Source organism: Dasypus novemcinctus, chromosome 8 (assembly GCF_030445035.2).
Source record: "Dasypus novemcinctus isolate mDasNov1 chromosome 8, mDasNov1.1.hap2, whole genome shotgun sequence".
NCBI lineage: Eukaryota > Metazoa > Chordata > Mammalia > Cingulata > Dasypodidae > Dasypus > Dasypus novemcinctus.
In genome coordinates, this window is record NC_080680.1 from 72,456,774 (window position 1) to 72,480,073 (window position 23,300).

Sequence of the window (23,300 nt, forward strand, 5' to 3'; positions counted from 1 at the left end):
GACTCTATCTAAAATAGCTACAAGTCATCAGAAACATCTACATAAAATGCATATGTGATAAATTGCCAGCCACAGGATAATGTGGGGATGGACTGAATGTGATAGGAAAGTTCATAGTTCAGCTCATTCAACCAAATATTTAAGTATTTCCTAGGATGGGTCTAGAGCTAACATGATTTTTTTTCCCCTTCAATTTCTCCTTAAGGCCACTTTACTTTCACAGGATTGGAGATATTTAATTAAGCTTCATCACTTATCTATGTAATCCAATGAGTAGACAATAATGCCAATGTAACCTGAGAGATGAGCTCCCTAGTCATTGCAGAGCAGCACTATCCCTTCATCCAGGTGTGTGTTATAGCTCAATTGTGAGTTTGGCTGTCCTAGAAGTATTAGGAATGTTTAGTATTCTCCTTTAGTTGGACTGATATAACTGAAAATTCCTATTACATTGAATTAAAATTGACATTTTCAACACTGAAGCAGAGAGGGTTCTTTCCCTACAGAAACATGTAATCATTCTTACCACAATATGCGTTGAGATGAATCCAGTGACTTGTGGGTGAAACTGGGAAGTTTCCTTCCCAACACCATCAATCTAAAGGACTTTTGAGTGTCCATTGCCTCACACAGAAAGGCTGAACAAGGTGGAATCTTTTCATTCAGACCTTTGTGGCTACTATGATGAATTCAAACACCAGGAGACTTAAGAGGCATCTTGCAAAATGGTCTTTGGATGTTGATGAGCTGCTGCCAGGGCACTGGCCAGCCTCAACCAAGGGAGTACTGATTTTCCTCACCTATCTGATACTAATGAACAATATGTATATATAGCACCATGAGGAATGGGGCTCTAGTTCTATCCCTTTGTATTGCTTTTCCATTCTGTCCCTCATATTTCCTACCTTATCGCTTTTATTGCCATGTAAGAATGACTTCCAAACTCTTCTGAAGATCTCTCTCTCACCATCTGCAGCCTCCCTTTCGTCAGTCCCCACAACACCACAGATGAAAGGGACTTTCTGAACACAAAGGCACAAATGATGCTATTTGTCCCTTGAGCAAGATTTGAAAGTTGATACCAAAGCCCTCCTATTGCCTCCCTCCTTTGCTGCTACTCATTCTCTTTCTCCTCCTTTCAACAGTCAGTCAAATTCTTTGATGATATTTATCAAAATCTTATATTTGGAAAAAGAGCGTATGCAGCCTAATATAACAAGGTGTCCTAATTTGAAGGGCCATCACAGGTCCTTTATATGTTCACAGGAAAAGAAACTTACCATAAAATTAATAAATCTCTGATGGTGAAAAATGAGAGATCAAAACCACATGGGAAGTTTATTTCAGAGAATTGAAGATGCTGACTGCCCTTGATAATGCTGGCAATGACAATAGCAAAGTAATAATAGTTGCAGCTATCAATTACTGCATTCTCACAATATGTGAGCTAACTACAGTGGCTTTTAAGTACATTATCACATTTATTCCTCAAAGTCTTATGAAATAAGAATTTTTGTTTTCCTTATTTTACAACTGAGGAAATCACCAGTTAGAGATGCTAATTAACTGATCCAGGGTACATAGATAGTATATGGCAAAAAGAATATAGAACCAGGCAATTTGATTCTGGAGCCCAATTCTCAACCACTACTTACTGCCTCCCAGTACTATTATAATTAAATAGATTGATAACTGAGATTAGACTATTTTTGATTAGATGAGTTAAATTAAATTAGATTGGCAGATGAACACTAGAGTCCCTTCTTGATTATGGCAGTTATATTTCTGAAAACACAGGCTTTATTTAATAAAATGGACTAGGGTACTAAAAAGATAGTAATGATATTAAGAAAGCTTTTAAAGTTTATTAATATTCATTAAAATAAAACAGAAATTACCACAAATAAAGGAATATGAAAGTATTTTATCCATTTTAATTTAGTATAAAAAGTACTATACTCTTGTCTTCTTTAATTAACATTTGTTAGGTAGAAATTTCAGTGTTTGTCTCCCATGATGTTTTCTTCAATCAACCACTGTCATTCCTAAAAAGAGCCATTCTCCCATTTTCTGATCCACTACCTGATTATCCAGTGTTTTGCTCATTTTTAAATGATTCTATGTGTATGTTTGTACATATGCATGTATGTTGGCATGTGTGTGTATCACACACAAAAGTAAAAGAGAACATACAGTCCAATGTCACAAAGGTATGAAACCATGCCCTTATTATCATACTGATGGTTTCTTCTTTGCCGCAATTATTTGGGAGTAGATAAACCTAAATACATATCTGAAAACTGTGTGGAGACACTGAACATTTATCAAGTTAAACTGAAGGCCTGCAAAAACAGGTGAAAGTTTTGTTTGTTTGTTTTGTTTTATTTTTGGTCAGAGATAGCAGGAACTATTGGAAAAAGGGGTGAATTAGGAATCTGGTAAAGATCCATCACAGGGAGGTACATCACAGGAAAATTCAGTGACAGAGCCTTGCGTATAATATGTATGTAATACATAGTCATTAAAAAAATTATATGAATAGTGGCTGGCTGGTTGGACGAATGAGTGGCATTGAAAAATATTGAACATTTCCACTTTCACAATTTTGCAAAAGATTGACTCAGTTATTATATTTGATTACTATATTGCATTCTGTTATAATTCATGTTTTCCATCCATGAAGTAAGGAAAATAAAAACATAATGTCCTGTAATTGTTATCTGTGAAAAGGCTAAGGATATATTTTGCTTGGCTTCTTTCATACTATGTTTCATATTAATTACAGGTATAAACAATTGGGAAAAGTACCAACCTTGAAAGTTGCGTTCTCTTTTGCTCACTTCACCTAAAAAAAAAAAAATAGACGAAAAGGGAAAACCAGTTAAAACAGAATAAACAATATAAAGGGCATTTTCTTTCTTTTCCTTTTTAAACTTTTACACATTTTCCCTTGGATGAAGGAGGAGCCTTTAACTGTGGAAATAGAAATATCCTAATCAACAAAGTTGTTTGAAAATGCTTTGTGATTTTTGTATTTTGTGAGGATCTGCTTTTTAAAATTTCTTGGGGCTCTATCAATTAAGAATGACAATGATTAAAGATGGGGATGTTTAATAAAGGATAAAACAGTGATATAAAAGGTAAAATATATAGGCAGGACTTAACCTACCGAAGTTTGTCATCATGGTAAGATCATTCCACAAATTCAGATGAGAGTATTTTAAGGGTCTTTACAATTTCTTCTCAGGTTGTCCTATTACTGTTCTTGAAAGTTGATTAGAACATAGGCTTTTGCTGCTTCTGCCTCCTCGCTCCCCCAATAATCTGTTCTCCCTTATGAACCAAGTGATTATTGCGTTGTTTATAATAACGGTTCTACATTCCTTATGGAAATTGTAATTATGATGCTGAATATTCAAACTGCAAGCCACTTTTCTCAGGGAAATTATAATTATCATAATGCACTATTTACCCTACCAATGCTTTCAAGTAATTGTTCTCTTTAAAGAATGAGGAGGTGAGAAAAAAACACTGACATAAAACATCCTTTTGGGGTCTCAGATATGTGTTCAGGCAGAGCATAATAATAAGAGCTAATATTTTAGTTTTTACTCTGTGGTAGACATGATACAATCAGGCTTACATTTATAAGATATACATGTGTATTAGATACTCATGTTGGCTGTACGTACCTTCAAGAATGATATGGGCTGTGTGTATTCAAGCTTACTAGTTCCCAGAAAGCCCCCAAGCCCCGAGAAACCGAAACTTAAACTTTTCGCACCAAATGTTCCTTAATCCCACCCCTCCCATACTCTTTATATAATAGCAACCTAAAAGACAGGTTCAGGGTTTGGTTTTTGGACTCAAGTCTGACCAGCCCAGCCATCTGTAATACACTTCCTTCCATTGAAGGTCTCATGTCCTGGCTTTCAATACTATGATCATAGAATCCTCCTTGATGCCACGACATCTCTGGGGGCTTGTCCAGTATCACTGAGAAAGTCAGAGATGGATCCCCTGTGGGGAGAGTCGCAGCGAACTCCCTGCCTGAGGTGCCCCTGGACTGTCTTAGTCCAGTATAAGGTAGCAGGCTCTATCAAGGCCCTCCCGGGGAACCAGGGGTGCCAAAAGGACAGAGGAGACCCTGGGAATGAAGTAGAGGAAGTCTGCTCATCGGACGTGTAAGTCCCCCATGGGCACAGGGAAAACCTGACACTGAAAGTCAGAAGGGGAGCCTGATCACCTCCCAGGAAAGAAAAGGCAGGAGGGTGATTGTGTGCGTGTGACTAGAAGTGAGAACATGTGAAAAGGCAAAGAAACTTTGCGGGGCAATTGCGGAGTCCCAATCCATGGTTGCATACCAACCTCATATGGTGAGAGGCAGTGGAGGAACTCTGTTAAGGGCCCTTCATCCAAGATGGCGGTTTATACCATCCTGCCATACTAAGAGGTGCTCTAAGTCTCCATGAGGGGAACAGCAGGAGGTAGGCAAGGTGAAAGGCTGAGCATGTGTTGCACAGCGCCGACAGAGGGCAGGACATGGGAAACACGCAAAGTAGGACCCTGCTAGGTTGCATGCTGAAAACCTGTACCCATGTTTTCACCTTCCTACTTCTTGCCACTGAATTTTTCTTTACAGATTTGTGTTAGGATGCTTTGGAATGTTTTAAAAACATTTAATAAATTTAATAACACCATGAGTTAGCATTTGGTTTACCTTCACTAAGGTAGTAAAATTTTTGTGGTAGTGAGAGAGGTTTTGTGGATTAGAGTCCGAATCCCTCTCTCCCTTTAAGGTAAGCCTGTTGCCTTTTCATGCCCTTATTTTGGCTGTTCGCTATTTCTCTCTTTCTGCCACCATGGGGAATGAAACATTAGTACCCCAGTGCTCCTCACTAGGATGCATCCTGAAAAATTGGTCTAAATTTGGGGGATCTTGGTTATAGGAAAATAAATTAATTAATTTTTGTAATGAAACTTGATCTAGATATAGATTAGATGACAGAAACATTTAACCAGAAATGGGTCTTTGAATTTTAATACTATATTGCAATTAAATTTGTTTTGCAAACAGCAAAAAAAACAAACAAAAAAAATAGGCAGAAGGTCCCATATGTTCAAATCTTCTTTGAGTTAGTAGAAAAATAAAGAAACCAAAAAGTTATGAGTTAATGCTGTGTGAGTCTCCTTTAGCCCCAAAGATCTTAAAAGCAATAAAAATAAAAAATGTGAAAAGATGGAAAGCTTGGAAACGATCATACCAAAAGAGTAAAAATTATGAACCAAATTAGCAAACTTTATGTTTCTGTTGTTGTAATTTAACTCTTTTGTGTTTGTCTGTTTGTTCAGTGTATATTTTCATACCTCTGGGTGGTAATATTAAATTATGTGGAGTGGTAAACTTTAGTCAGACTAGGACCCTGAGACGGCAGATAAGTCAACTAAAAAAGTGCTTCTTCATTCTTCCTAAAATAATAAGCGGTGCCTCTAGCATACCAGCAAACTTCCCCGTAGGAGTTTCTTCTCAGGAATCAGGAAATTCTGCCTACTGCTGGTTCACATGGCCACATTATAGCCAAAAACAGCCCCTGAATAAACCCTGAATTCCAGTTAAACCACTGTAAAAAAAAAGAGGGAAGAAAACTCTGAGACCCAGAAACGTCATGTCATGTCTCCTTAAAAAAATATGGAAATATACCTCAAACTTCTCAGATTAAACTCAGTTGTGAATATAAAAGGTGTGAATACTGATCAAGATAAAGAAAGCTCATATGCCATCAATTAAAATCAAAGAGTTCCTAAAAATGCTAAAGGTATAAAATTCTCTCTTCTGTTTTAATCTGTGCTTAACTCTGAGTTCAATTTTGAAATCTGCATTTAACTTTGTCACTTTGCTTATGCCTAGGAAATCAGATTTAGGGTTTATCTGTTAGAAATTGGATAATGGTGAAAGGTAACTTAAAAATGAATCTTTCGATGTTAATACTGTCTTGCTAGTAGATTTAATGCATAAATCACAAGTAGAATTTATTTAATTGCTGAAAAAGCAGAGAAACTTCACAAAGTTGTTACTGATAAAATTCTTGTGGCTTAGTTAATAAAGGTACCCAATTCATCTTAAGGTAAAAACGTACTAGAAAGTGTAACTAAATTCTAAACTGACCTTACCTCATTTATGTTCACTTCAAGCCTGGCCTCACCCCTTGCCTTTGTTTATAGTTATTTCAGAGTTAAGGTTATTTATAGATATCTTTATAGTATAAAACAGCAGAAGGATAATAAGTAAAATTATATTTGGTTAAATTTAGCCTAACAGCTTCTGCCCCTATGGTTGAGGAGGAAACAAACTTAAGACATCCCTGTCTCCTGTCCTACTGGTCCCTGAGGCTTTAATAGCCTCAGTGAGTATACATATAATTAGTCTTGCTCATCCAAAGTCTGCTAAAGTCAAAGTAAAATATAAGGTTCTAAAGCAAAAGAAAATTGTATGAAAGCATTGGGAACATTTTGATTATAAGCCATTAATTAGAAACAAAATTCTCGTGCAAAACTGCATGGTCATAGTGCAGATTAAAAGAAAGTCTTCAACACTTTCAAGTGAGCCCTTGTGGAAGCACCAAGCCTTGGGCTCCTGGACCTCAGCAAACCATTCTACCTCCCTTTATATGAAGCCACAAAAGGGGGGAAACTGTGAACCCCTAATCTGGGGAAGCCTGCAAAGGAAAGCCTTCAAGGAGATCTTTCAAATGTTTTCTAGTTAAACTTGTTTTGTAAAAAATGAAAGTTTAAGTAACTTTAAGTTGTATTTTCATGTCAAATTATTCATGTCTGCCTATCTGCTCAGTGTATATATTCATACCAGGATGATAATATTAAATTGACAAATAATTCATAAAAGAGTATTACTCAAATTGTTCATATAGAAATCTAAATATAGTAACTATTGAGAAAAGGAAAAGGATTTTCCTGAGCTCTTTGACCTACCCAGCTGCCAGGGCCCTCTCTTTGCAAGAGCTCTGAGGGAAAAGTCAGGTGTAACAGATTAAAACTCTTGGAAGCAGAAATAATTTAAAAAATCAGTTTGTCCTTGTAAGTTCATGTTTAATGAAATTAAGCTAAAAAGGAAAATGTAAACTTGCCCTCTTTTAAATGGATAAAATAAATTTCATTGGTTGTTAACTGTAATTTAATAAGCTTATCTTAAGGTAAAGTAACAAGCCTAGTGGTAATGGTTAATTATAAAAAGTTTGAAAAAGCATCTTTTAAACTAAAGCAGTTAAGTGGCTAGTTCTAAGAAGTCATTATTAACTAGAAATCTAAACCACTGTTAATGGCAAAAAGTAACTTCATAGCAAGGAAACCTGTCTGGAAGTCACCTCAATGTGCATATTCAAGTGGTGGTAATAAAGTTAACTTGATTCCATTGGGAATCTTCAGTTTTCATTTTAAAAATAGAAAAAGTAGTTTGTCCTCTACTGCTAAAGTAAAATACCTGTGTAATTAACGTTTCATGTTAAGAGTGTAAAAGTAAGAAGCAAAGTACTAAAAAATTCATATTGCATTGGAAATTTAAAAGTTGTATAAAAACGTGATTTTTATCTCTTAAGATAGACTTCAACATTATCCAACTTTCTTGTGCATTCAAACCAGGCCTTGAATACACTACAGGTTGCCTTTCCATATGAGTTATTGGCTAAGTTGTTCACTGATCCCTAAAACAATAAATGTGTTTATTATATCTCTGGTTGTACTCCTGAAGTTGAAGGAAACTATGCTGTAGTTTCAAATTCCTGCAGCAGCCAGTGATGGTTTAGTACAGTCAAATGTACAAAGGACTATCGCCTCCAAACTGGCACTGTTTCATAGTGCCAAAGAGTGCTATGCACCAGGCCAGTAAAATACTGGAAACTACTTTCCTAGCCTCTCCCTAAGGTCAATGGTACTGCAGCTTGATCACTGTATAAAGGACATACCAAGTGGAGCAATGATCACCAGAGTAGTGTGAGTAGAACTTTAACACAATTGGATTTATGGCCTGCTCCCATGGAGAAATAACATATAAGGTATAACAAACCTAAAATTTAAATCTATTAATTACAGCTTAAAGAGAAACTTATGCATTAAGTAGTACATTAATTAGTATTAAGTACATTAATTAGTATTAAGTACCCATATCCTATTCTAGATATATGTTGATTCTGGTGATATTCCTATTAGACCATATACAGAAGGACATTGGACATGCTAAAAGTCCTAGTAAACTTCATTTTCGAGTAGTTAATGAACATGTCTATAAAATAAAGGAATGGCCACCTTTCCTGAGACCAGTGGGACCAACAGCCCTTTTAATTTAGAAAGCCAACAAACTAACTCATGGACAATCTCTCACAGCCTTCACCCCACACCAGGTGAAGGATTTGCTTGAGGTCAGGGCCACCAGTGGCTTACAGGTAGCCAGTTAATTAATACCAGACTCAATTACTAGAGACCCCTGAGTTAGATAAGGGTGCATCAGCCTCTCAACCCAGCTACGCTAGTACTGGTAGAAAGCCCAAAGTCAGATCTTGAGAGGCCACTTCTCCACTCCTGCCTTGAAACTCTTAACCAAAACTACTCAAGCAGGCCAGATTTAAAAGACGAGCCTCTTGTGAACCCAGACGTTGAATGGTTCAAAGATGGAAGCAGTTTTATTAAAGAAGGAACTAAAAGGGCAGGCTATGCAGTGGTTTCTCAATTTGAAATCATAGAGGCCTCAGCTTATCTCCCTGGAACTTCACCCAGAAAGCAGACCTGATTGCCCTCACCCAAAATTTAAAGCTAGCAGCTGGGAAATGGGCTAATATTTACACAGACTCTAAGTATGCTTTTCTTGTCCTTCATGCTCACTCTGCTACCTGGTAAGAATGAGGCTTGCTTACTCACAGTGAGTCACCTTTTGAACACAGGCAAGGAATCCCAGATTTACTAAAAGCCATACTGTTACCTTAAAAAATAGCAATTATGCATTGTGCAGGGCATCAGAAGACAAACACTACTATAGCAAAGAGAAATGCTCGAGCTAACACAGCTACTAAAGTGACAGCACAAACCCAGGTTTCCCTCCTACCCCTTATTCCAGCACCTGTACCAGTACTTAAAGTTCCATAGTATCCCTAGAATGAAAAAACCAGGACAGCTAGCCTGGGATTCACCCTGGAGGCTGATGAGTGGCTTGTTAAGAATGCTCAAGTCTACCTGCCAGAAGCAGTGCAGTGGAAAGTCCTTCATGGACTTCACCAGGCCACTCATCTGGGGACGGATGCCCTAACCAGCTTAGCCAAATGGGTTTTCAAAAGGCAGAGCCTGGTGAAGACAGTGAAAAGAAAAAATTACCAGGAGTTACTCAATTAAAGCCAAAAATAGACAGAACTTGAAGCCAGCTACCCAAGAAAACACCAGTTCACCAAAAGCACCTGACAGGATACACGAATACCAGTCATTGGATGGCTTGAAATACCTCTTCAAGAGACAAAGCTAAGTAGTGTCTATGTCAAAGTCAGTAGTTTCCTTCAACCCTAGCTTGAATGCCTATTGCTAGGGGGTGTACAAACCAAACATCCCATTAAAAAAAAAAACTTATCCATTTTTATCTATAGCTTAACTGAAAAGGGAAAAGCTTGGCAATTTATACCTAAATCTATTGTCTATTATAATTTCTAGAGTTAACCAACAGCATAATATAATTCAAGGAAAAATACTGTTTCCCATCAACTTTGGGGAAATGCAGCCTTTGCAAGCACCGTGCCTTTTCTACTTCTGTGGTCCAGTGTCCTCTTAGTGAAACCATTTATTCTCAAAATTCTAATTAAGTTTATTTCTCACAGAATCAACATCTTGTTAGCCATATGGGAACTACATTCAGCTTCACCCAGGATGCTAGATCCATCTTCCTCCAATCAAGATAGAATAGCAAAAGAGTTTTACACCTTATCAGGTAGGGCCTACTGCCCCCTAACCAGCAGGAAATAGCTACAGAAAAAAAGATCATCTCCTTTCAGCACCCTTTTAAGATTAAAGTTATGAACTCTCTGAAGGGGAAATGAAACAGGCTAGTAAGATCAGGAATCAATAAATGTATCTGGAACCTGACAAAAAGTCCATGTGGACATCAATAACCCCCAAGATGATTGCTGGAAGACTCTCCCTAAAATTCTTCAGTTCAGAAAAAGACTTCTCCGGAACCCAGGAAAAGTCCTGGATATTCCCCACAGACTTTATCATTGGGGCATCCTGGGATATTGATGAAAAAATAAACAGTCAAAGTGGTGAGCAGCTAGAACTCCTCCCATCCTCTCAAAATACTTCCCTGCTTCCTCCCCTTAATAATAGCTAGGGTATGTGCTTTGATAAATAATTCAGTAAGAACACAGACAGCTGCCCACCTCATGACTCCAACAATAATGATGCTGAAGCTTAATGAATTTAAGCAGGCATCAAAGGGGGGAATGCTATCGGCTATATGTGTATTCAAGAATGATATGGACTGCACGTGTATTCAAGCTTACCTAGTTCCCAGAAAGCCCCTAGCCCTGAGGAACTGAAACTGAAACTTTTCATACCAAATGTTTCTCAACCCCACCCTTCCCATGCTCTCTTTATAAAAGCAATCTAAAAGACCGGCTCAGGGCTTGGTTTTTGGACTCAAGCCTGCTGCACCAAGCTAGCTGTAACAAACTTCCCTCTCATAAGGGTCTTGAGTCCTGGCTTTCAATACTGCAATCATAGAACCCTCCTCAACACAACAAACAGGTATACATGAATTACATACACTTCTCATTTAATTCACATACCAACCCCATGATATAGGTAATATTATTATACCAATTTTATAGACAAAACATCTGAGGCTCAGTAATGTTAACCAATTTTCTTAATATCATACAGCAAATAAATGTTAGAGTCAAGGTTTAAACTAAGGACCATCAGACTTCAAAATCTATTTAAACATCATTGTCAAAGAAAATTATTTAAAGATCATTTTATTTACTGGTATCACATTCATTTGGCAAGTTGATTCTACCATAATACCGCTTCTCACAGGCTAGTGTTTCTCAGCTCCTGTCCAGTGTAGTGTACTCTCTGGCAAATAGTCACTATAGGTGTGACTATTAACCCCAAGAATGGAATTCTCTTTCCATAAAACCACTGCAAAAGTCGCATTGCATATTGTCATTTTGGAGGGCAGTTTGGCATTATTCATTAAAATAAAAATTTTCAAGCCCTCTTACATAACAGTTCTACTTCTAGAATTTATCTTCTAGTATAAGTACAATGGTGCTCACTGTAGCATTGTTTAAAATAGGAAAAACCAGGAAGCAAATGTCCACAAAATACTTTATAATACAACAGAATAAAATGAGATACTGGAGTTATTAAAAGGCACGAGTTCACACAATGTGTCTTGGGAAAATGCCCAAGAAAGCATTGCTAAGTCAGTAAAACATTTTGCAGAATAGTATGCATAAAATGATCCTTATTTTGTGGGTATATATATACATATACATACACACACATATATATTATATGTAATATCCAATTTTATATTGAAAAATATCTAGAGGCATAGATACCAAACATTTAATGTAGTTTTCTTTAATAGTAGGATAAGGAGGAAAAATTTTCCCCTTGATACATGAATATATAGGGATTGAAAAGTTTATAGTAAGCATGTACTTCTTTGTAAGAAGAAAACAACTTTTGAAATACATAGAAAGGTATAACCAAAGACACCCAAAAATAAACACAAAAACTGTAATATTTCAACAAAAACTACAAATAAACAAATTAGACTCCAATGTCGATTGCTGCAAAAAATCTTTTGAGGTGAACCCCTGGGTAGGATGGGAAGTGGTTCTCCGTTACCTCTCCTCACCTACTCCCTTACATCCACTTTTCCATATTGCTACAATTCGTACTCTAAACAAAGACAAAAGCCCTACCTTTTTCCTTCTAAGATTGACAGAGACTGTTCAGTATTTAAAAAATATTGATAACCAGTGATTGAATACCTACCGTGTACTAGCACTATATGGGCAAGTTTTCAAATTCCATAACAAATCTGAGAGACAGGTACTTTTAGTTCAATTTTATAAGTGATAAACATAAGACTCAAAAAGTAATTTATTTGCAAAAATTTTCCAAGTTGGCCTGAGTTTTAACTTGGCAAATTGACTACTCTTGATCATAAAAGGAAACTAAGATCAAAACGAAAATTAAAAACAACCTGCTAACAAAATAGAAAATAAAAAAGGCAAGAACAAAATAAATAAACAAAAGAAATTTGAGAGGACGCTATTCTATCCACTAGCTTATTATCTTATGAGGTTTGAGAAATCCCAGGATCTAGTCTTTGTCCTTCTCTTAGATCTACCTACTATATTTATAATACCCTGCATAGAAAATTTCATTTGCCCTTTCTATTTCTTTTTTCTTTCCCCAAGCCTTAAAAAAATATATCTACCATTTCTTTATTATTTCCCATCTGTTTCATGTAGGAAACTCAACATCCATTCCTGATTTCCCACACATGGAAATGTTGATGGACTGTCCAAACTAATAGCAACAGGGGTTGATGCTGAATATCTGTTTCAGTGCTATCCCTTGAGGAGATCAACCAGCCACTTGATGGCAAGCTGATTATGACATTGGACATCTTCCACCTTGAATAAAGCAATAATTCATTTGACTAGAATTGTCATAAATTCCAGATAAGGGTTTGCTTTAACAGCCTGAAGGGCCATGGTCAGCACCATGAGCTGAGTGTCCACCTCACTATCTGAGACTGCATGATATTACCTCACACCATTAGAACCACTTTGGAGTGAGGAGCAGCCATAGGCACATAATCATGAGATCCACTTGCACACAGTGCATGACCCGGAATCTCCTGGACTGATAGAGTGATGGAACAGCATTTGGAAGGTACAGCTGAACCACCGACTTGGAAATGATACTCTGCAAGGATGAAGAACAATAATCAATGATGTTGTAAACACTCTGAATGACCATTCTTTGATACTGCATCCCAACTTGTAGAATTCGTGGGTCTGAGAATCGAGGGGAGAAATTAGGAGTTGTTCTCCTTACCATAACTTCCAATATTCTGTGTGGGGATTTATGCTTCCCAAATTCACAGATTTAGTCTCCATGGATCCAAAGATGCTGTTTCTCAGAGGAGGAATGCTTCCTCAAGGGGATTCAGTAAATTTCATTACTGAAACTTAGATCCAAACATTTTGGGATCTTTGCGCTAAGAGATTGGCAGCAAAGATAGGAGTCCGCATACTGGCAGGGATAATTAACTCTGATCATCAGAAAGAGATGGGACTGCTGTTATATAATAAGAGTAGGGAAAAACATGCCTCACAACTCAGATGCTTTCTGGGGCATTTCTGAGTATTTCCTTACATATATATATATTTTTTAGTAATAAATGAATAAGTGAAACAGCCATAACCCAAGAAGGGAATGGTGAATAGGGGTTCAGACCCCTCAGAAATGAGGCTCTATGTTACTCCATAAGTAGACTATGCGGATCAGCAGAGGTGCTAGCCAAGGGTGAGGGGATGCTAGAATGGTTGTAAAGGAGCAAGACAAGAGGGAGACAATAGGTATCAGGCAAGGTCTCCAAATTAGCTATAGTGGTAGGGGCTGTATTTCCCATTAACCTTTCTCTTGGAAGATTACACAAAGAAAGTAACCTACCAGAACTTTGAAGCAGCTGCTTTCCAATGGGGCAAACTTTTATGAAACAAATAGACCTAAGTGTTAAGAGGGGTAGACAAAGCAGTTTCTGCAGGTTATTACACAGATTCCCCTTCAGGATAAAAAGGGATTATGCATATACATATAGTCATACATACTCATACATATATACATGTATTCTAATATATTATATAAAAGTATCTATATGCATCTATGTATATTTGTGGGTGTATTCTATAAAATATATTTTAAGACTAAATTTCAAGGTTAGTTTCACCAGAAATAACTAATGCTACCCTCTTTTCAATAAGCAATATGATACTTTTAATCATGCCATTTTCTAGGGAACAAATATAAGACTTCTCTGTTTCAGAGAAGGTAAAAGATTAGTTATAGAAAAGGGGTTTATAGTTTCTACTATACATAACGATTTTATTAGGCATGAAATGTAGTCAGAACGATTACTGACAGGTAAAATATTACTTCAGGCATCCTTTACAATCTGAATAGAAATATTACCCAATTCTATGCAGTTTAAAAAAAATGCAGTTAGATTTTACAAACAGTGCAAAATGACATTCAATGGTCACTATCTCTATGAAGCCACTTGTTTGGAAATCATTGTATTTCTTCAAACTATTCCAGAAGAAATTTTGCTCACCAATTATTTTATACATCAGCTCTTACTTCTAGATTAAATAATCATACTTTTCTATTTAAATTTATATGGCTTCACTGGTTTACTAATGTTATTCCACCACTATTGCTTTAAGCTCTTAAACATGATAAATAAAATAGGGTTTTAGGTAAACATCCTCTGAGGAAAAAAAAAACCACAAGAAAATTCCTAGTTATGCATCCTAACTTGTCAGCAGTGAAGCAGAAAATAGTTAATGAAAATAGTTGTAACAATAGCCTTTATACATGAAGAATGTATTAGCTTTCATTTTATCTTTTAATTGTCTTCAGTGCATGGACAATATTATTTATACCACCTGGAGGAAGGTTTATTGAGAACACCATAATGTCTTTTGTATGGTAAATATTGAGGGAACTGGTGTCAGCACAAAGCCAGAAATACGATTTGGAGTTGTGAAGGCAGTTTATATGAATTGCTGAGGTAGTACCTGCAAGAGAGGGCAAAAGAGATGTGTTTTATGTTTGTATGATTGGGTCCTATTGAAAGGGCTGGCAAATAGCTGAAATTAAATTATTTTAAATCATGCATCTCTAAAAGTCTGGGGAAGCAGAAGGTTTAGTAAAAAGAGCAGGAGGTTAATAATTGGAAGGCCAGTGTTCAGTTTATTCTCTGCCTTTAATTGGCTATCAGTTTCTCAGCCTCAGTTTTCCTTGCCTTGAGTCACAAGTTAAGTCTCAAGAGCTAAGACTACAAAGATGGAAAACTTGAGACAGCACTGATCAGGGAAAGTTAGTAGGATGAATGCAAGTCAGCATCTCTGAAGGTACTTGAAGTATCCATGAGGGGGGAGCAAAGGAATATTTGAATAGACAAAGACCTAAGTGCATGGGAGGGGGCTCATTTGAGGCAAGCCTCTAAGCCATAGGAATGTGCTTAAGTGTTCATGGAGCATTGCCACAGTGGTTGGAGACCTACACAATAACTGAAAGAATATCAAATTCCCATTCTGGGGACTTCAGATACATTCTCTAGTGGGACAGCAAGAATCCCCTGAGTACAGGGGTGGTACCTAGTGAAAGAGGACTGACCATTGCACCAAGCCCTTGATATTGATGATTGTACTTATGAACTTTTTCCTTTGAAATTGAATCTTAACCTGGTATTATATGTTGCCTAAGAGTTACCTCCTGAGGGCCTCCTTGTTACTCAAATGTGGCCTCTCCCTAAGCCAAACTTACCATATAAACATATCACCTTCCTCCTGGCATGGGACATGACTCCCAGGGATGAGCCACCCTGGCACTGAGGGATTATTACTAAATGCCAACTAGTCATGTACCTGGAAAAAGACCTTAACCATAAGGAGGAATTGGTAAATTCAAATGATTTCTTATGCTAAGAGATTTCAAAGTGAGTTGGGAGGTCATTCCAGAGTTATGCTTATGCACATCTCAACAGGATCTCATTAACTGCTACAGTAAATATTGCCTCAAATAGCAAGTCTCTTTAGGGCTCTAGAGGCATCCAGACACTATAGGCAAGTATAGTAGTTTGGTATTATTTATGAATTCCAAAAATTGATATTGGATTATGTTTGTAAACTAGTCTGTTCCTTTGGGTGTATTAGATTGCATTATCTTCAGAGGTTTCACCTTTACTTGATTAAATAATGATTAAGGCTTTGATTGGGCCACATCAGTAGGACATTGAGTCCCTGCCCAACCATAGAGAAAACTACAGGGCAGAGGAGTTTTAATGCTGAAATCCTGGGAAGTAAATACACAGAGAAGCAGATATGTAAGGAAAAAGAGAAATCTCCATTAGACACGGCAGAAGCCTCTGGAACAGAGACAAGCCATTTGCCTGATAGCTTACAGCTGACCCTGTGGAGAGAGCAGAGCCTGGAGAGAAATGAGCCCCAGGAGAGAGATGAGCAGTATCCCAGCCTACAGCTGATATTGGAAGAAGCTTGGACCACGGAGCCTTAAAAGGAAGAGGAAACCTGAACCCTTGCAGTCTTTGGCAGCCATCTTGCTCCAACATGTGGCAACAGACTTTGGTGAAGGAAGTAACTTACACTTTATGGACTGGTAACTGTAAACTTTTACCCCAAATAAGTAAACTTTGTAAAAACTAACAGATTTCTGGTATTTTGCATCAGTACCCTTTTGGCTGACTAATATAGCAGGGAAGACTGCTCAGGAGTTTGGCATTATGCCAAACTTATACTCCCCACTGTGATGGAGTTGGACTCATATGTGATTTCCCTTCACATGATTTTTCTGCTACTTCTATTTGAACCTATTGTCAGTGCTATACTTGATAGGTATATGTCCAAGAGACTAAATCTTTGGTCCATCCATATGCCAGTTATGCCATTAATCTCAGCAGAGTTACAACACCTACCCTCCAGTTTATTGGACTCACCTAGAACAACTAACAAGGTGATGATGGTGGACAATGCCCATCCCAAGGAACCATGAAAGTCTGTAACTGCAAGCAAGAGAGTTCCATCCATCTGCCCCATGGGATCTAAGTCCCCTCTCAGTTAGAGGCAGATTAGGGTTCATCATTCCCAAATCCTCAAGATTGGGGAATGAACAATGGACTAAAGCAGAATTACTATTATTCTACTATAGACTTACTTTTATTCTAGCAATGAAAAAACTTTTATAGTTGATACAAAGGCAGTGGCCACCAGAGGTTCTGAGGAGAGGGAGAGGGAAAAATAAGTGTAAAGTGGGGGCATTTTCAGGACAATGGAATTGTCCTGCATGACACTGTAATGATGGATACAGGACATTATAAATTTTGTCATAACTTATAAAATTGAACAGGACAGAGTGTAAACAATAATGTAAACTATTATCCAAGGTTAGTGGTGATGCTTCAGTATGTGTTCATAAATTTTATCAAATGTATCACACTAATGAAGGATGTTGTTAATGTGGGAAAGTGTGGGAGGGGTGGGACATATAACATTTATGCAAGTTCCTTTAAAATAAATAATTTTTTTAAAAAATGGAATAGAATCATAAATATGAGCTAGAAGCAAATGGCAGGAAACATGGAGAACTGGTCTACAATGGTATTAGGTTTGAATAAGTGGGGAAGATCCTATAGATCACACGGGTGAGCTCAAAATATGGACTTTGTGTTGTTTGTTCAGGGATCCCATGGTACATTGTATGGTATCTGGTGTCAAGAGAGACTGTAAGCTTCACACAAGAAGGATTATTCCTCTTTTTCTGAAAGTTTCTTACAAGTTTCCAAAGCCTCACATTGTAACTGGAACATAGTAAACATTCAATAAATATCTTAGAATGAATGAATGAGATGAAGAAATGCCCCCATGAATAGATGAGGTAAAAGGCACATTACTGGATGGGATAAAGTCTCAAAGAGCTAAGTGATGAACTAAAGGTAACAAGATACATTTGTTCAGGGCCAACATAGGTATTATTATTTTTAATCAAGTTCTTAATATCTTTCAGTCTTTTAAAATAAAATTAAAAAGCAATATAGTGAAAAATGTAAGTTTCTGTATTTGATCTCCCAAAACAAGCAAAGTACCACTTAATACAGAATGGATTAGGAAAAAATTAGAGCTGAAATATGAGTTTTTTGGGGAAAAAAACTAATATGTGATATGTCTTCCACTAAAGTAATGTTATCATATGCTTTATTATTATATCTATTGGATATAGAGAAAGATAGGAAATGAATCTCCTTTACTTCTCAGTTCTCATGCCAGGGTGGATACTAATTTTTGTATTGGATGCTAGATTTTATGAGATCCACAAATAAATGGAACACAATCTAGGAAGAAGGTTAAGGTTAGTGAAGAAACTCAAAATAATACAAGGAATGACTGAAGAAACTGAACATGATCATGTGAGTTGCTTTGGAATATTTGAGAAGGTATCACAAAATTTTAGATATAGAGATTTGAAGTAACATGAGTAATGCCTCTAAAAATTGTCCAAAGATGGCTTATATTGCCTTGAGTCAGGGTTTGGTGAACTACAGTTTGGACTAATCCAGACATACCCTGTGTTTATATATTGTCTATGGTTGCTTTCCAGCTACAGTAACAGAGTCAGGTAGTTGCAACAAATACCAATCATAACACAGAGTTGAATATATTTGCCATCTGAACATTTACAGAAAAGGTTTGTCAACTCCTGCCTTAAGAAATAACAAATCAATCAATCATTTGTTCATTTATTTATTCATTCATTTAGCAAGGCTGTTTGAAATATACATACATGTCCAAAATGTACCAGGGACTATAATATATAGATAAGACACAGCCTGTACCTTATAGCCTAGGTAGCAATTTCTCTGTCACCAGGCATAAGCTAGGTAATCATTAACAGAGGCTATTTTAGAGGAGAGTAGATCATGAAATAAATTATGGGACTCAAAGACTAAAAAGATTTATTTAAAACCCAAGCTTCTTTAAAAGGGGATGATTCATGGAGAAAAAGGCCTTGAAAACTGGTAAAAGGAAATAGATGGATAAGTAGAAGGTGGGGATCCTCCAGATAAGGAGAAGTATAAAGGCACGCAGAGAAGGAAGTCCAAATAAGTTGGATAAGAATATAAGGTAAAGGTGAGGAATGGAGGTATGTCTGGTAATATGAAATATGAGAGTGTCATATTGTATAGGGTTTTCTATGACAGGCTTAATATTGTCCAGGTTATTTTATAGCCAACAGGAAGTTATTAAAGTATTTTTAAAAAGGAGCAGAAAATCAAAGAGAAATTCTGGGAAGATCACTTTGACAGTGATATACAGGATATATTGGAGAGAACAGGAGAACAGCTGCTGTCCAGGTGGAAAACAAGAAGAAAACACTAAATAATAAGTCAGGAAATACTAAGAGTTAGGCAGAGGAAAGAAACAGAAAGAAATGTGTATTTTACATGAATGAGACATGTTAGTTTCATAGCAATTTAGGTTCATGAAGAAGAGTAAGGAGCAGGGGCTGGGTAGGACTAGGGGTCTGTCCCTGAAGGTGTATTTCTTTATCAGGTCCAGCAGCTTCCTCTACACAGGATCCAGGTAGAACTGTGAACTCCAACATGATTTGAGTCAATATCCATAGAAATACAACAGCAGTGGGTGGAAAGTGGTATCATTCAGAACAAGATCCCTGAGAGTGATTAAGGCTGTAAAGGATGGTGTTTGGACTCTCAAAAGGAAGCCAACAACATTTTTCAGGACCCTAGTCAAACAGCAACAGCTTAGAGGTGGGCTTTACCATGTCTAAAAGTAACTGCAGATCAAAACAGTGAAACAGAAATTCCAATTGTATAGATATGATTAACATGGTAGAAAGAGGGGAAATCTGTGAGTACATGAGTATTTGGGTGCCAACGGCAGTAAGAATAATTTCACGCCCCATTGGTCAGCAAGGCTGAGACTGTAAATACACTACATAGTTTGTAATTAGGTATGGTTCTACATGGCAGGTAGCAGATTGCTAGGGAATAATAATAGTTATTTTTGTGGGCAGTTTTAAAAGTGTCCTTTGCTCTCTGGGTTGGAGTGTGCAGGCATATCTCTCAAATATACAAAACCATGCTTATATCTGAATGGGTGTCATCAAAAAAGAAAAAAGATAACGATTATGTATAAAGTCCCTCTTCTATTCCTAGGTTCTAGGTTTGGCTTTATAAGGAAATCTTTACTTTCTGCTCTTAGTCCATCCAATTGTGTCCAACAGAACACACTGATGGGGGTGTTAATTTAGAGAAGTCAATCATGTGTTGACACCTGAAAAAATCACCCAGATGACCGTTTAGGTTGTACTTCTAACCTAACCATCTTGCTGTACAGAAAAGATGCCGAAGTTGCCACTTTAGGGAAGATTTTTGGTCAAAGCATTAAATTGCTGCCATGTGAATTAACAGGCTCAGGCTATCACTCATTTTTATATCTGTAATTATTTTCTTTTACTAACAGGGAAATCTTGAGCAAGTTCATTAACCGAACCTCAGTTTCCTTATATATGAAACTGAGAATTAGTGAGCACCTGACATTTAGTAGATACTAATTAAATAATACTTCAATTTCTTCCTTTATACAGTTTCTGATTATTAAGCTACATTAGCCGGTGTATTTATCATTCAAAATATGAAAGCATTGTTAGAAAATCTCAAATGACTAGAAGTTAGATAAATATAAAATGTACTCAGATGGGTTGATTCACATGGTAAGATTCACATAGAAAAATTCATTAGGCATGACTTTGTAAAATAATCATATTGAGAAATAACATATTAAATGAGTTTAATTACAACACATTATGGACCATGAATATTTGTTCATTTATATTAACAGCAAAAATAATATATATTGGGAGAGTTAGCTGAACACCAAGTAGATACATTTTATATTTCCTGTGTTGTATATCAGCAATCTTTAGAACAAAGCCTAAAATCTCAAGGGGCTCATTCACATGCAATCTGCAGCTCTTCAAAACTTAAAATTTTCATAGGGGAATATTACAATTGAGTGCTGCAGGCTGTATGGTACATTTCAATGGAAATCACTACTGCATAGTGGTTAAGAACACTTGCTTTGTTTTCAGACAGCTTGAATGTGGCTCTTCAACTTGTAAGATCTCTGGCAAGTTACCTGACCTCTGTACCTCATTTTCCTGATCTGTAAAATGGAGATAGTAATAAATAGTACCTACCTTGCTATTCTGTACTTACTAAATACACTGAAGATTAAATGAGATTTTCCAATTAATGTGCTTGCTACATTGGAATCACAAAATAAACTTTATCATTTTTTACACTTTATTAAAAAGAATTTGTAGAGATTTATGATACATAATACATACATGACAACAAAAACAAACAAAAAAAACCCAAAAGAACAAGAATCCTATAGTATAAGGGGGTCGTTGTGGAGGTGGGGGTCTTCCACTCTGCCATAGGACTGATTTTTCTCAAGCCCAAACCTAGACCTAGTTCCCTGGTTAAAATCCTTCATTTATACCTCATCACCTGCAGGATGAAGGTCATTCACCCTAGCATGCATTCAAGGCACTTCGTTGGGTGCCCTCTGCCTGCCTTGCTTTTAGCATGCACCCTTTCATTTCATTATATTTAGCTTTTTCTCTAGCCAGAATGTCTTATCCTCCCTTCCTTAATCTCCTACAAATGACCACACAGTAGGAAAGGGAGTCTGTAGACTGACTGGAGGAAGGTTTCTGAAAAAGCCAGCATGTTCAAGGCCGTAGATATTACCAAAAATGGATGTGAATTCCACCGAGTGAGAAGTCGAGCTCCTCAGAGGATACCCACCTGGGAAGCAGGGAGCCCACATAGAGAACCTCCCAGCATATGATGGCATTAATATGGACAGAGGAGGTCAGGAATTTTCAGGTGAGTGAAGAAAATAGGGATTTGTAACTTCCAACCACTAAATTAATGTTGAATGTTAATTTATGCTAATGGACTTATTAATGTAATTCTCTGTAAGAACATCTGTACAATATTTTGGATCTTTCCAGGGGGAGAGCGAGAGAGTGAGAGAGGGAGACAGAAAGTGAACCAGATAATATTGTAATGAAATTAATTAGACAGGGATTTTAATATAAGAAAGCTCCGAATTAGAAAATGCATCTGTTTGTTTAGATACATTTTCTTCTACCTCACTGCAGCTTATAGGATACTCACAATTCCTGTGGTAAAAGAATTTGGGGTACAAAACCTATCATCTTATGAAAGTGCTAAAAATAAGGTTATAAGTTTTCAGGACAGGATTATCCCTTTGAAAGCTCTTATGTATATATATATATTTTAAATATTCATTAAAATAAAATAATGTACAATAAAACATATGTAAATTTTTATAAATTTTAAATTAGTGATAAAGAGTACTGTACTACTGATTTCTATTTTGAATTGTAATTAGACAATTTAAAATCTGTATTTATGTAATTAGTAATTTTTAACTATGTAATAAGCAAACCCACCACTCAAAACAAAAACTAGGAAATTGACTATATGCTTCTTTCCTACCCCCAAACATATGCCCCCCCAACCCATATCCTCAGGCAACTAGCATTCTGAATCCCACATTCCGTCATGCCTTTCCATTCCTTTTTCACATGGTCTGATTCATTAGTAAGTATTCATATAATACATATATATATATAATACACATGTGCACTAGATGCTTTTAACTTTACAAAGATAATTGTATTGCTGTGAAGGCAATGGCCACCGGAGTTTCTGAGGGGAGGGAGAGGGAAAAATAAGTAATATTTGAACATTTTGGGGACATTGGAATTGTCCTAAATGACATTTGCAATGACAGATATCTTGTCATAACTTACAAAATTGTGAAGGTCAAAGTATAAACTATAATCCATGCTTAGTAGCAATGCTCCAATATGTGTTCATCAATTTTAACAAATGTACCACAGTAATGAAGGATGTTGTTAGTGTGGAAAGCATGAGAGGGGTAAGGAGCAGGACATATGGAAATTCCCTACATTTTTTAATGTAACATTTATGTAATATAACTAACTTTAAATTTTAAAAGAAGTATTAAATAAGGGAATAGAAAAAAAGATAATCATATTGCATGTTATCATTTGAGCTTTTTCCATTTAGTGTTTATTATAGTTACTGGTATATTTGGACTTGTTACTGATTTTAATTTATTCACTATGATCTTCTTTTCTATACTTTTTTGTTTTGTTTTGCTTTCTTTTCTTTTTCTCTGTACTTCTTTATAATGATCCTCCTCTCTCTTTACTTTTTCCCTTTGTTTTTAGAACAAGCACTTCAGCACACACCATAACCATTGAATTCTACTTCTCAAAACACCTCCTGTCATGTCGGCATTATCATTCTAGACTCTTAATTCTGTATTGGTTTAGATATG

The 23,300-nt window shown here is 36.5% G+C and overlaps 1 protein-coding gene across 12 annotated transcripts in view; it reads right to left on the reverse strand.

Annotated features, from left to right (window-relative positions):
• Window positions 1-23,300, reverse strand: part of LINGO2 (leucine rich repeat and Ig domain containing 2) — a 1,371,976-nt gene that overhangs the window by 433,423 nt on the left and 915,253 nt on the right. For 10 of the 12 annotated variants that reach the window (XM_071216806.1, XM_058301965.1, XM_058301962.1 and 7 more), the window contains one exon: window positions 2,813-2,845. The exons of the other annotated variants lie outside the window; for them this stretch is intronic. The gene's annotated coding sequence lies outside the window, so the exon portion shown is untranslated. The remainder of the gene's footprint in view (window positions 1-2,812; window positions 2,846-23,300) is intronic. 12 annotated transcript variants of the gene reach the window in all.